The sequence below is a fragment of the Zeus faber genome (genome assembly GCF_960531495.2).
Source record: "Zeus faber genome assembly, chromosome: 21".
NCBI classification, from domain to species: Eukaryota; Metazoa; Chordata; class Actinopteri; order Zeiformes; family Zeidae; genus Zeus; species Zeus faber.
Window position 1 is genome coordinate 9,386,449 of NC_137208.1, and position 14,638 is coordinate 9,401,086.

A 14,638-nucleotide genomic window follows, 5' to 3' on the forward strand; every position below is an offset into this window, starting at 1 on the left:
CAATTTCTATTGGACGATGAAATGATCTTTCAAGTCAGGTGAGGGTGCGCGCAACCCCTATGTTTATTCGTTATAGTCGTAAATAAATTAAAACTCTTTAGCCGGCTGTTCAAATCTCTCAAGCTGATAGATCCTAGGAGAAGCAATAAATTGATTGTAGATTGTAAATCTATCTTTAAAAATGTCTTATTTATTTATGGTTGTCGGCTGATTCGCTGCACATGCAGGAAGTAGAAGGCAGAACTTGATCAATTTGCGATGGATTTGATAATGCAGCGTAGCTAGTTGTGGTCAGTAATTTCTTGATATGGAGGAACATTCACAAAACAATACATCAGATAAAAAACAAATATCCACTACTTCCTCAATTGATTAGGAGAAGGCAAACTTTCTAGAAATGGTAATTTTTAGCATTTTTTTTTTTTTTGCAATGTGGAATGAAATTGTGGGACGTCAACTGTAGTGTAATCCACCCAACACAGATCGATGGATTGTTTCCACTTTAACTTGGGTCAAGCAGAGCAGGGGAGATGCAAATGCACACAAACTCACTAACTCACTCACTCACTCACTCACTCACTCACTCAGACACACACGCACGCACGCACACACACACACACACACACACACACACACACACACACACACAGTATATATAAGCGTTACATAGAGTCCTTCCACTAAGTCAAATCCATGAAAAATTCATGACATAGAGGAGGCAGCAGAGTGTTCCAAAGGACACTGGAAGTGTTGAAGACAGTGTTCTGCGTGTGGGCATGAAATATCAGATATTGATTTCGATTCTCAATCCCTTGACTTTCCTAGTTCTGAGCACAGGTCTAAACATGTTACTTCCCCCACCCCGCAGAAGTCAGGCTACAGAATACGGCGCTTCTTTCCTATATGTGTTTTATTCTTGCCTTTGTTTGTGGATATCCTTTCGTTCTTTCGTTCTTTCTTTCTTTCTTTCTTTCTTTCTTTCTTTCTTTCTTTCTTTCTTTCTTTCTTTCTCCCATGAGTAACTATTAATTATAAAATGATAATTAAAGTTGTAATCCACAAGAGTATTTGGTTGAAATCCTTGCACATGACTGAGACGGGGGAAAAAATGGTTATACTGGTTGTTAGTGGAGGTGAGCGTTAAAAGGGACCTATTGTTCTATTCCTTATTTTCTCTCATATTTATGATGTCACAATGTCGAATGTTCATATCGGACGTGGTCAAAGCGTCAAGTAATGAGGTAAACTAATGACAAATGAATCGCTGTGAACAAAACGCTGAGGCTTCCGACTGCTCTGTTCTCAATGGGTTTTTTTTTCTGCTCACAGCACGACCTGACGTCGGCTCGTCACGGATTTCTTTAAACGGCCGTCTGCTCCGCCCGATCCGCTGTGCGTTTCTCCCAACAAAACCAAAGAAAAAAAATTGTTTTTGTTGTACAGTAGATGTATTTATTTTGTATTATTTTCCGATGTTTTCATGAAATAAAGAGTCCCGGTACGTTAAGGTGCAGTCGGTGTTCCGCCCAAAGTCAGAACGAGGCCTTGTAGATCTAATATGAGTGAAGATTCAGCCACTGGATTGCTTATTTCTTGCCTCAAATCTGTTCAGAAACAGATTTTGGTGGACTGAGAAGGTGCAATAAGAGAAAGTTACGGAGTAAATAGGACAAAACCCCAAAGCCATGCTCAAACGCCATTGGCTCACAGAACCCGTGGCCTCGGGAGGGTGGCTCCACCCACTGAAACAGGGAACACAATGGATTTAGAGGCATGTTAGAATAGCTGTAATGCATAATCCGGGTGGTTTTTTCAGCAAAACAAATTTCAAAAACATGTTTTGGGGACCTTAGAGACCTATATCAACTTGTGTAAAAAGGAGCATAATAGGTCCCCTTTAAAAAAATGTTTTTATGTAAAGCACTTTGAATTGCATTTGTTTGCCTGAAAGGTGCTCTATAAATAAAGCTTATTTGATTTGAAAAAAGTGGTCACCCACATACATTATGACAATGCAGCCAGCACCTTTCTTTTTTTTTTTAAACAGCCATTCAATATAGGCCTATCTGTGTTACAATAGGCGTATGCTGTTTCCATTGTTGATGGCTGGGTCCTTCCTTCATATCTTTCATCGCAGTCCAACTACAATTTTGTGGCAATTTTGCCTTCCACACACCACCCGAGTGGTGTTTTCAGGGCCTTCCGACACAGAGACAAAGGGGATGGAGTTGAAAACACACCCGTTTTATTGTAGAGAGTGGGCAAGGTGGAACAAGCCCGGAGCAAATGGAAAACGTATGTGTGTGTGTGTGTGTGTGTGTGTGTGTGTGTGTGTGTGTGTGTGTGTGTGTGTGTGTGTGTGTGTGTGTGTGTGTGTGTGTGTGTGTGTGTGTGTGTGTGTGCGTGTGGGGATGGGGGTTTTACCTGTTGCTTGTTGAATTGGTCTAATGAGCGACAGACGTTGAGCCAGACTGGTCCTGGGTCCAATTACCTAGACCCAAGACAGGTGTGGTTGCTTCAACCACACCACCCCAACACCACAGTATCATCATCAAAAAATAAAAATAAAAAAAAATACGGATGCATTTTTGGCTGTCTGCTGACGGTATTTTAAACAGCGTTTCATTATTTTTCACTCCACCGGCAGTGGTGGTGATTCGGGCGGCGGTAGTGATGGGGTTTTGGGTTTTTGTGGTTTTGTGTGGCAGGTCGGGCGGGGGTCGCTTTGGGAGCAGCAGACACTCCACTCCACATGTGAATCAATCAGACGGGGAGAGAAGTAAGACGAGCGGCGGCTGTTAAGTCCTCCCCGGACAGAGACGAAACTCACAAGAAGATTCTTTATTCATCGCACACCACAACACATGCAATCATGCGGCGACGAACCCACACACACACACACACACACACACACACACACACACACACACACACACACACACACACACACACACACACACACACACACACACACACGCACCCTTCAAATGGCGGCCGGAGAAATGAGTTCTCTGCTTTTGATCCATCTTGGCTTGTCCTTCCTCCGGGGGGGGCCACCAGGAGCAGTGGGCAGCGTACAGCGACGCGCCCAGGGACCAGTTACCAGTGTCCATCGCTGGTCAGACGATGATGTTCTTTGGGTGGGGTTCCTTACTGACGTTACATGGAGGAAACCCCATGTGAGCACGGGGAGAACATGCAAACTCCACACAGAAAGGACCCCCGATCGGGAGACAACCCACCGACCGGAGCGCCGCGCCAAAAGAGCCCCAGGCGGGAATCGAACCGAGGGCCTTATTGCTGTGAGGCAGCAGTGCAATACCCTTGAACCCTTAAACTGGGGAAGGTTCTCCATCAGCGAGCGGCCACTACGCGCTACAACTTCCACGCCATTTATGCCCGCGGGGTTAATAGGAAAATGACATGGTAGACTTGAAAAGAAGGCAGTCAAGACTTCAAAACTTTAAAAAATTGCATATTTAAAATCATTCCCCACTGCGGTATGGGGGTGGTGTGGTTTGAGCAGCCACACCTGTCCTGGGTCTAAGTAATTGGGGCCCAGGATCAGTGTGGCTGCTCAAACCACACCACCCCCCCGCACCACAGCCACAAACAATAAAGCACACAAAAAAAAAATGGTGTATAGCTACGGTGATATTCTTCATACATGGAAAATCTGTCACTTATTTCAGGGACGAACACTGTGTCCTCGGCGCGTGACCCTGTCAGCCCAGAGGGTGGGGGGTGGTGATGGAGGGACCGCTGAAAGGGTGGAGATGATGAAAAGAGGGAGAGGAGAGTTGAGGCCAGAGGAGGGATGTCGGCGGCCTGACCAAGCTGCGGACGGATGGTCACGCCAGGTCGAGCCATCCAGCGCTCTGCATCTGCCATCTGTTCTTTCTTTCTCTCTCTCGCTCTCTCTCTCTCTCTCTCCTCTTTCCCTTTTGGGGAAACAGTGCTTCAGTGTATTCGCTGACACAATGAATTTAAATGTGCTCCTCCATGTGCCGTTGCCGTTGTTGGTGGCGGGGTCCGCCGCCGTCTTTCTTTCTCTCTCGCTCGTTTCTTCCTCTTCTTTTTCCCCCATCCTATCCATTAGCCCATGATAATTACAGTGCAACATTCCCATATTTGATACTTTTTTATGGAGATTTTAAATTTTGGGGGGTTTTATCGCACTTTTCTCAGCCAATCAAAGACTGTTGCCCTGGTTGCTGGAGGGGTCCGTGACTGACTTTCCTTCTTTCTTTCGTTCTTTCTTTCTTTCTTTCTTTCATCCTGAGTATGATTTCTAGCACCCTTACTAGTTCCCTTTCTCCCACTACTTCCATCGTTGGCGGCGGGTTACATCAGATGGGTCCATATGCTCCTGAAGCAGGGGGGGCCCCCAATCTGCGGCGGCCCCCGACGGAAGACGACGGAGGCCTCCGCCACAGACAGCGCCGCTGACCCAGATGGGCTCCGAGGATCGCTCAGCGTTTCCGCCGCTCCGTCGCCACCCTCCCTTCATGTCTGGCCTGTGGCCGCAAATAAACACAGCATCTGTGACGCATAAATCACAACTGGTGCGGTGGGGACAGAAGTGCAGAACAAGAGGAGAGGAGAAGAAGAGTTGGGAGGGAGAGAGAGAGAGAGAGAGAGATAGAGAGAGGGGGGAGAAAATGGAGGAGGGGAACACAGACGAGGAAAAGGGGCGGAAGAGCGGAAGATTGGGGAGGAAGAGGGAGGACGAGAGCAGGCGCCCTGTGGAGGAAATCAGGTGGTTTTCACGCCGACCTTTAGTCCCGAACGGAACCGGGAGTCGGGAGTCGCATCCGGGGAAGGGATGAGTCCGCCGGCGTCCCTTTCGGGTCGACGACGTGGGGGCGCGCGTGCCCGACGAGCCCCTCGGGTCTTCCAGTCGGTGGGCGGGCGAGCGAGCGAGAGAGAGAGGGATGGAGAGAGAGAGAGAGAGAGAGAGAGAGAGAGGGAGAAGAGTGAGCGAGTGAGTTTTTTCGGGTTAGATCATTAAGTTAAGATAAGATAAGATAAACCTTTAAAATGTACATTGTTCCAGCAGCAAAAAGGGGACAGCGGAAAATAGAGAGCATTTAAATATATATATAAAAATGAAAAAAAACACCATAAATAGGAACCAGAGTAGTAAGGATAGTACTGAGGATTAAATGAATGTGAGTATAACGGGTGCGAGGCATTTGGTGCAATTTGCATCGAATGTGATTGATTTGCAGGCGCTGCATTCCACCGAAATGAATAACTGGGACGGAATCGAGCGCTTCCTGTGAGCGTTCCGCTCCTCGCTCACCAGACGTCCTCGCTGGAAGAGACGAAAAAAAACTGAGCAAATCCCCTGAGCGAGTGACTCATCGGGCACCTCGGGCTGCAAAATTACAACTTCACCCGACCACTTCACCACCGACCTTGAACAGCGTTTCGACAGCGACACGCCGCTCCGCCGTCCTGAGGAATATCCCATCCGCCAACTTGTTTAGTCTCCCCCGGCGTTGGGGAGATGGGCCGTCGCGGTTGTTATTACGTTTTAAGCATCGGACCGCAGCGTTCGTGCTTGCCTTGAGTCACCGCTCTGAAAGGAAATGAAAACAAAAACAAAAAAAAAACGAAAAACAAAAAGAAACACAGGACGCGCCCTCTCATTTCTCATGGCCGACCTCCTTGAAACGAAAGGAGGCGAAAACAGCGTCATCCTAATAACACCCCCCCCCCCCCCAACAATAACAAATGGATTACACTCGGACTCAGGCTGTTTTCGCCGGTGCGGTCGGTTGTGAAAGCGACGCCATCTCCCTCCTCCGCTGCGTCTTCCTCTCTCTCAGGGGAAGGGGGGGGGGGGGGGGGGGGGGGCGGCGCTCCGCCTATCATCTCCTCTCAGCACTAGAATTTTGATTTAATTCGCACCAGGAAGCGTAGGTCAACATATGCCTCCGCCAGCTCACACGCAGCGGGCAATATCCTCCACTCAGACGGAAAACGACATCTAAATATAGCAGCGGAGATAGACGGCTGTACTCCGGGCGGGGCGGGGCCAGCGTGGAGCCACTGTATGAGTAAATTAGGTTCTAGCGGAGCGTTTATTTCACTGTAAAGAAGCGACGGCCTTGGTTGTTTTTTTGGGGGGGGTTTGTTTTTTTTTCTCCTCGGTTTTCTCCTCGACGGCACACTTGGCACACGCCGGCGTCGCTTTGGGGGCGGATTAGGCGTCTGCTTGTTCTATACGGCGCGTGTAATGCCCTCTTAAGATATAATCCAGCCATAAAAGACCTATTCATATTCGCGCCGTGTGCCGCGTGTGAGGGAACGCCCGCTCGCACACACACACACACACACACGCACACACACACATGTGCACGCGTACTTATACATGTTCGGTTCACACATGTATGAGACCTATTTCCCGCTCTGTCATTTCTAGATCACAGGAGCCCTGTAAGGCAGAGAGATAGCGGACGAGTAATGGAAGTGGTGGCCCCGGCGAAAGTGTGGAACTGAGAGATAAGCTCTCTGTCTCTCTCTCTCTCTCTCTCCCTCTCGCACACACACACACACGCGCACACACTCGCGTGGATGGGGTTTGTCGGGTCATCGAGGAAAAAACCTTCACAATGGAGATTAGTTGGGATTACGTCGACTTAAAAGTTGTAAGAGAGGTATTTTTTTGGAATCATGAGTACATGCATTCGAAACACATCACCTACTTGAAGTCGCTTATGAACGATTGAAAAACAACGTTTCGGATGGCGAGGACCCTACATTTTTTCCCTTTCCAGCCACAAAGGCGCACGCAAACGCCGGGGTTGGCGACGGTGGCAGATACAAACCGTGACCGGCGTCCCGCACAGTGCATTGTGGGATACGCCGGACCACCCAATCACATTAAAGCGCTCTTTATCAATTTTGTAAAAAAAATAAAATAAGCTCCTTTCGTCGAGCTCCCTTGTTTTACCTTCATGAAATATATATTTTTGTGGAAGGTCTTGGAATAGACTGTGATAGTTCACAGTTGTACGTGGAAGCGCGCAGCTTTGCGTTTTTCAAAGTGGAGTGAAGCTCTTGGTGGAGATGCGAGTGAGGCTGGGAGCAGCTGTGGGTGATAGCAGTTTAGAAACTCCACACATTTCCCCCTCCGTCTCCTCTGGGCTTCACTTCAAACCTTGTTTTGGCTGGATGTATAAATAGACCTTTCCCATCTTCCCGCTTAGTGCGGCATCAAGAGAGAATACACCAAGGACACCTTCCCGTAAGACAAGATAGATACACGGTGGGAGAAAAAGGAGGATTCAGAAGCAATGAAAGATGATTCCCCGGAAAAAAAAAAAAAAAAAAAAATGAATCCCTGTCACCTGCGAGCATCCGCTCCGGGAATCAAAAGGTTGAAAAAACGAACGAAAGCGTGTTTATCTCGTTTAACCGTATCTCTGATATGCAAAAAAACATTAACTATATGAAAGAAAAAAAACTCCCAAATCGCTGAGGGGGGATCAAGATCCAATTACTTTTTCATGTTCGTTCCCAGCTGCTGTGCAGCATTTAAATATACAATAAAAAACCTGTTGCTATGTTTTCCTTTCTTTTTGCATTTACTAATCATAAACGAGGGAAATGCTGCGCCGCGTTTGGCTGTTATTATGACAGACAGAAAGAGAGAAAGAGAGATAGAACCAGTGTTTCATTATTTTACTGTTTACATTATACATTATTTTACATTGCAATTTTTATTATATTATATATTAATTAGTTTAATTTCATTATTATATTTTCATTATTAATTATTTTTTCTTTTTATTATTATTATTATTATTATTATATGTATTAATTAAATTAACAACACTTGTCTTTGGTCTCCATCTTCTTAGAAGAGCAAAACAAGTGTGAAAAATGAGACATGACAATAAACACAACAACCATTCCGATCCCATTGACTTTAAAACAACATGGCGACGGTTCGCACTGACTGTAATGAACCAGTCTATTTACACATTCGCCAAGAAAAGCCCGAACTCGACACTTAACATATAGTGCACATATATATATATATATATACAGAAGAAAAAATACTGTGAGTGGCTCCCGGCCTCATGGTAACATTGTGCAGGGCCCCAGAATCGGCTCCTATGACTACTGTATGTTACAGTGAATAAGAAGCTCATCCCACCCCAGCTTCCATGCTGTTGCACACTGTTGGCGCAATATTACAATATAATGCCCACCTGCCCCCACCCCACCGCCACCTCCACCACCCACACCCACCTGCTGGTGTATAAACATGCACCGATAACGCATGCAACACACACAAACACACACACACACACACACACGCACACACACAAACAGAATCAGAGGCGTAACAGATGGCTGTCATAAATCTCTGCATCCACGAGTTGAAAGCAATAGGTGTCAATAACTCCCCCCCACCTACACCCCCACCAGCTCCCACCACCACACCACCTACCCGCAATCCGCTCCGACATACACGCTCATCGTCAACTGTCAGAAACAAAGACAAAAAAAAAAAAAAAAAGAAACGAGGCAAGCGCTAATTTAACGGTTAGTTTTCCCTTTTTGCGAAAGTCGAGCATCTTCAAATCCACAAACTGGCGACCGCAAAATGAGGCCATGTTTTTTATTTTTGTATTTTCTTTATTTTTTTTTTGGGTCGTGATGTGCTGCTCGCCGGGCCCGGTGGTCTGTGGGTGGAGGTGTGAGGGACTGTCTGTGCTGCGATGACTGGAGGGACTTAGCCACCCCACCTACAGGCCTCTAATCCAGACGCCGAGGCCCGCGAGCAGGTGTGCTGGTAATTTGTGTTTTCCTGCGACGGCGTCTGCCATGCAGGTCTGTCATTATCACGCTGGGTGTTTACACGCAGGGCTAATACCCGAAAGAAAACCCATGATGACATCTCTAAGTGTCACCTGGGATAACGTTTGGGCTCCCCCCCCCCCCACGCCGGGATGAAGGAACACACTGTAGTTACAGGTTGTTGTTGGTGTTTAATCGATGGAATAACAAGTGAGTGTCGAGGTCAGGCGTTATTAAAAAAAATGCATAATAACACATTTCCTAATTTTTACTTGATGAAATATATGATCCTATGCGATCTCATTGATTTCTGAGAGAGGGAGAGAGAGAGAGAGAGAGAGAGAGAGAGAGAGAGAGAGAGAGAGAGAGAGAGAGAGACGGTGTCGTTTGAGTGGGCTGGTTAATGTGTTGATATTTGTTTGTGTGTGTGTGAGCATGTAGGTGTGTAGGATATGTACAGTACAGTGTGTGCTTGGTTGATGTGTTTCTGTGTGTGTGTGTGTGCGTGCGTGTGTGTGTGTGTGTGTGTGTGTGTGTGTGTGTGTGTGTGTGTGCGTGATTTGAAGCTTTTGTATGCGTGTGTGTGTGTGTGGGTGAGCTTCGGTCTGAGGCAAAGCAGGTGTTTGTGTGCGTGTGTGTGTGGGTGTGTGTGGGGGGTTGGTTCATTGGTTAATGTTTGTGTGTGTGTGTGTGTGTGTGTGTACTCTTTGTTTGTGTGTGTGTGGGTGGGTGGGTGAGTCGGTTCATGTGTTGATATACTGTATATATGTGTGTGGATGTGTATGTGCGTGTGGGTGTATGAATTGTTTGTGTGTGTGCATGTGTACGATGTGTATGTGTGTATTTTTCGAGTGTGTGGGTGTGTGGATCAGTACACGGTGGCTCGTCCCGTCACAGGCAGCAGCAGCAGCAGTTGGAGATGAAGACGGACGAGTCAACCGAATTATAAATCACAGCAGGTGATGAAGCAGCCGCGCCGTGTTTACCTCCAACACCGCAATGATGGACGGCATCTCCGGTTCAAAATGATTGTTTAGCGTTGTTTTTGTTTGTTTGTTCGTTTATCATTTTTTAAACCTAGCAGTAGTGATGCGCACTTCCTCAGAACCCCCAAAAAATAGTAGAATATTCCACCATGTGTGAGAATGCATGGGTGTACAGGTGGATGCCTGGTGCTGCGATGCAATGATTATCATTTTAAAAAGCTTGACAGTCAAAAAAATATATATATATAATAATAATAATAAATACATACATACATAAACAATAATAATAATAATAATAATAATAATAATGATAATAATAATAATAATAATAATAATAATAATAATAATAATAATAATGATGATTATAATAATAATAATAATAATAATAATGATTATAATAATTATATGTAAAAAATAGAATAAAAAGTCAAGTCAAGATAAAATGGAAAAAAATGCCAAATACAGTACAAGACAGAAATAGTAAACTATCAAAAAAATATACTGAATATACAAATGCTATTCTATATTATTTGTACAGGATAGGTTATTGGTAGGGGCAGAAAATGTAATTCTAAATGACTATGTATTCACTGTGCTGACTCTAGATACACAGCAAATTGGGTTTTATTTGTGTGGTGTTTGTATGAGTGTGTGGGTGTGGATGCATCTGTGTGTGTGTGTGTGTGGCTACAAATAATGTGTGGGCATGTATGTGTACTTCCACTGCAGTTGAAGTGCAGCGAGGCGCAGATGAAAGCTGGCGAAGGGAGGCACTGCGCTTTTTTTGGCACAGTGGGAGAGACACAAGGCTGTACTGTGATAACCTTCTGATGGGTGTAGGGGGTGGGGGTGGTGGGGCCTGGAGGGTGGGAGGCTGTGACCTACCAAACCACTCACTGCTTGTGCCGAAATGGAGAAATGCAGGTAAAGAGACTGTAGATGGGGGCAAGGAGAGAGGCAGATGGCGTATGGGGGTGTGTGTAGGTGAGATAAAGCCACAAAAAGATAGATAGATGGATGGATGGATGGATGGATGGATGGAGGGGTGGATAGATGGAGGGATGGATGGATGGAGGGGTGGATAGATGGATGGATGGATGGATGGATGGATTTAAGATGTGAGTTTTTGTAAAGGGAGAAATTAGCAAAGGGAGGCAAAGAAAGAAAAACAAGCAGCCGGAGAAAGCAACAGACAGACAGACAGACAGACAGACGGACAGACAGACAGACAGTGCTCCAGACTGCAGCAGACACATCAAAACCACCTCTGTTCTAAATGTCAGAGCGGCTGGACAACAGGCCATATTGCCCTTCAGAGTCACCTCCGTCAGGCCTAGCGGTTTGATACAGGGCAAGCAATACACTAAACACAAGGTTTGGAATATGTTTGTCCACCGCAACATTGAGCGATGGAGTGGATGGGTCAATGGGTGGAGGGACGATGGACGAATGGACGGATGGCTAAATAGATGGATGGCCAGATGGGTATGGGGATAAAAGGGGGAGATGGGTGGATGAATGGGTGGATGGATGAGTGAATTGGTGGATGATGGATGGGTGGATGGGTAGAGGGATGGATGGGTGGATGGCTGGCTGAATAGATCGATGGACAGATGGGTATGGGGATAAAAGGATGGCGGGAGAGATGGATGGGTGAATGGGTGGAGGGACGGATGCATGGACGGATGGATGGATGGGTGGGTGGGTGGGTGGGCGGGTGGGCAGACAGACGGATGGGTGAGTGGATACAGTAGCTGCATGGATGGATGGATGGCTCAGTGTTTGGCCGGCTGGATGGAGAAATGGATGGAAGAATGGGTGGAGGGATGGATGGGCGGATGGTCAGTGGGATGCATGCAGCATTCATGCTGTATTGGAGGGATTGTGAGCGATTGACCAAAACAGAAAGGAAAAAAAAGAGAAAGAGAGTGAAGGAATTAACAACAGTTATAGGCGGTGCAGCCGAAATAACCAGCCTTGTGGTTCCCTCCCTTTGTTTATTTCTCCCTTTACTGAAACTCACATCTTGAATCCATCCATCCATCCCTCCACCCATCCATTCCTCCATCCATCCCACCACTCATTCATCCATCCCTCCATTCCATCCACCCATCCTTCCATCTACCCATCCAACCCTACATCCATCCATCCCTCCACTGGTCCCTCCAGCCACCCATCCATTCCTCCATCCTTCCACCCGTTCATTCATCCGTCCATCCACCCACCCAGACACTCCTCCATCCTTCATCCAGCTATCCACCGCTCCATCCATCTATCCATCTTTTTGTGACTTTATCCCACCTACACACACCCCCATACCCCCATCTGTCTCTTTCCTTGCCCCCATCTGTCCATGTGGGCGGTGCCTTCATTCCCGACGCTCCAATCATCTCGCCGCTCACTCATCCCTCAGACGGAAGGAAATAGACGACGCCCAACGCGCCTGACCAGAGTCGTGAAGGTGCCGGGGAGGGGGCCCGTGCTGAGGCATCGTTTACTGTTTATTAAAGTTTTACTCTGAACGTCTGCTCCCCGGTGCGGAAAATTGGGAGACTCCTCCAACGCCAATAAAAACAAAACTACACGGCTTGAGCGGTGCCGACGGCCCGTGGGTGGCACCGCCGGCGTCTATCCAGGAGATAATAAAAATACAAACAAAAAAAAATAAAAATAATGGAATTCTCTCCCGCTGACCTTGTGTTTGTGCTTGTTTTTATGGGTCATCTCTATTTACTCGAGTATGTTCATTTCTTCCCGATCTTAGAGTCATCCTGGACGTCTCCTCCCCGGTCTCTCCCGTCTCTTTCTTCCCTGTTCTGCCTGTCGATATGTCTCTCCGCTCTTGCAGTTTCCCCCGTGCCCTCTCCCTGTCTCTCTCTTCCCCCTCGATCGCTATCGGAACGGACGGCGCTGATTCCCTGCAGATATGCAGCTGTCAGCGTGGCGGCACAACCTTCGGAAAGCCCTACTTCAGGCCGCCATGTTTCACCAGCTCTTAATCCATCCCATCAATAACTGCATGTGACATGGAGGACTCCAAAACGAACCGTGAAAATCAATGATAGATAGATAGATAGATAGATAGATAGATAGATAGATAGATAGATAGATAGATAGATAGATAGATAGATAGATAGATAGATAGATAGATAGATAGATAGATAGATAGATAGATAGATAGATAGATAGATAGATAGACAGATAGATAGATTTGAAAGGACACTGATAAATGAATGGCTAGATGGATGGATAGTGCAAAGAGTGGACAAATGGACTAATGGTTGAAAGGAGAAAATGGATGGATGGATGGATGGATGGATAAAGGGATGGATGGATGGATGGATGGATAAATGGATGGATGGATGGATGGTGGAAAGAGTCGTTATATTTTGAGGGATATGACGTCTTTGCATGTTGTGGCTCTACCTCCAAGCTGAGCCATGTAATGTGCTTCGACACAGGGCCTGATAAGGCGCCGACACGCTGATACCAAGCTCAGTCCTCTGGCACCTCAGGCCGAGCCATGATGCTTTGAACACACACACACACACACACGCACACGCACACGCCCACACACACACACACACACACACACACACACACACACACACACATACACATGCCTGTGAGCGCTCACACCACATGCATGTACAAATGCACATGCAGACCTATGATGTGCGTTTCTTTGATCTCCACGCTGCCGTGCACACATTACCGGAGCGAATTCTTGGTTGAGCTCATCGGATGGGGGAGCAAAAAAATGTGGAAAATTGCGAATTCTCCAGAGGTGATGCAGAGAAAGCTTTATTATACATGAGAAAAGGGGTGCAGGGGGCTCCGGCAAGGGGATTCATGGATGCTCGTATTTATCCAAAAGAATGCATTTTGGTGTCGGTGGCATTCTACATACATTTTTAGTTATGGCTTCACTGAAGGACGTAACATTGTGAATACCCTATTGAAGCCCAGGCGAAGAACTCTGGAGAGAGATACATCATGCTGCAAGCGGCAAGACAAACACACACACACACACACACACGCACGCACACACACACAATACAATACAATAGAAACACAAGGACGCTCAAACATTGTGTCTGTGCAACAACCAGCAATCAATAAATGAAGGCAGGAAAATAAACAAAAACACATGTTGAGAGAGAGGGAGCAGCGGGGGAAAAGAGTGAGGAAAAGAGCGAGAGAGAGGTACACGTATGGGTACGTCTCATCGACTCTGAAACAGACGCAGACAAAGGACAAAGGAATACCTTACACTCCCTGTTTCCCTGTATGCTGTGTGGCGTTTTGCGGGTGGAGGAATGGATAGATGGATGGATGCACAGATGCATGGATGCATGGGTGGTTGAATGGACAGATGAGCGAGTGGAGGAATGGATGGGTCTACGAATGGATGCATGGATGCATGGGTGGATGCATGGACGGATGAATGAGTGAGTGGAGGAATGGATGGATAAGTGGATGGATGGATAAGTGGATGTGGAGATGGGTGAATGGGTGGAGGCATGAGTGGAGGAATGGATGGATGGATGGATGAGGCGGGGATGGAAGGATTGATGGACACTGTAGATAGATGGATGAAGGAATGGGTGTATGGATGGATGAGTGGATGGAGGAATGGATAGATAGATAGATAGATAGATAGATAGATAGATAGATAGATAGATAGATAGATAGATAGATAGATAGATAGATAGATAGATAGATAGATAGATAGATAGATAGATAGATAGATAGATAGATGGATGGATGGATAGATAGATAGATAGATATGGATGGAAGAACAACAAAATCACATGGACAGAGGGGGCGAGCGA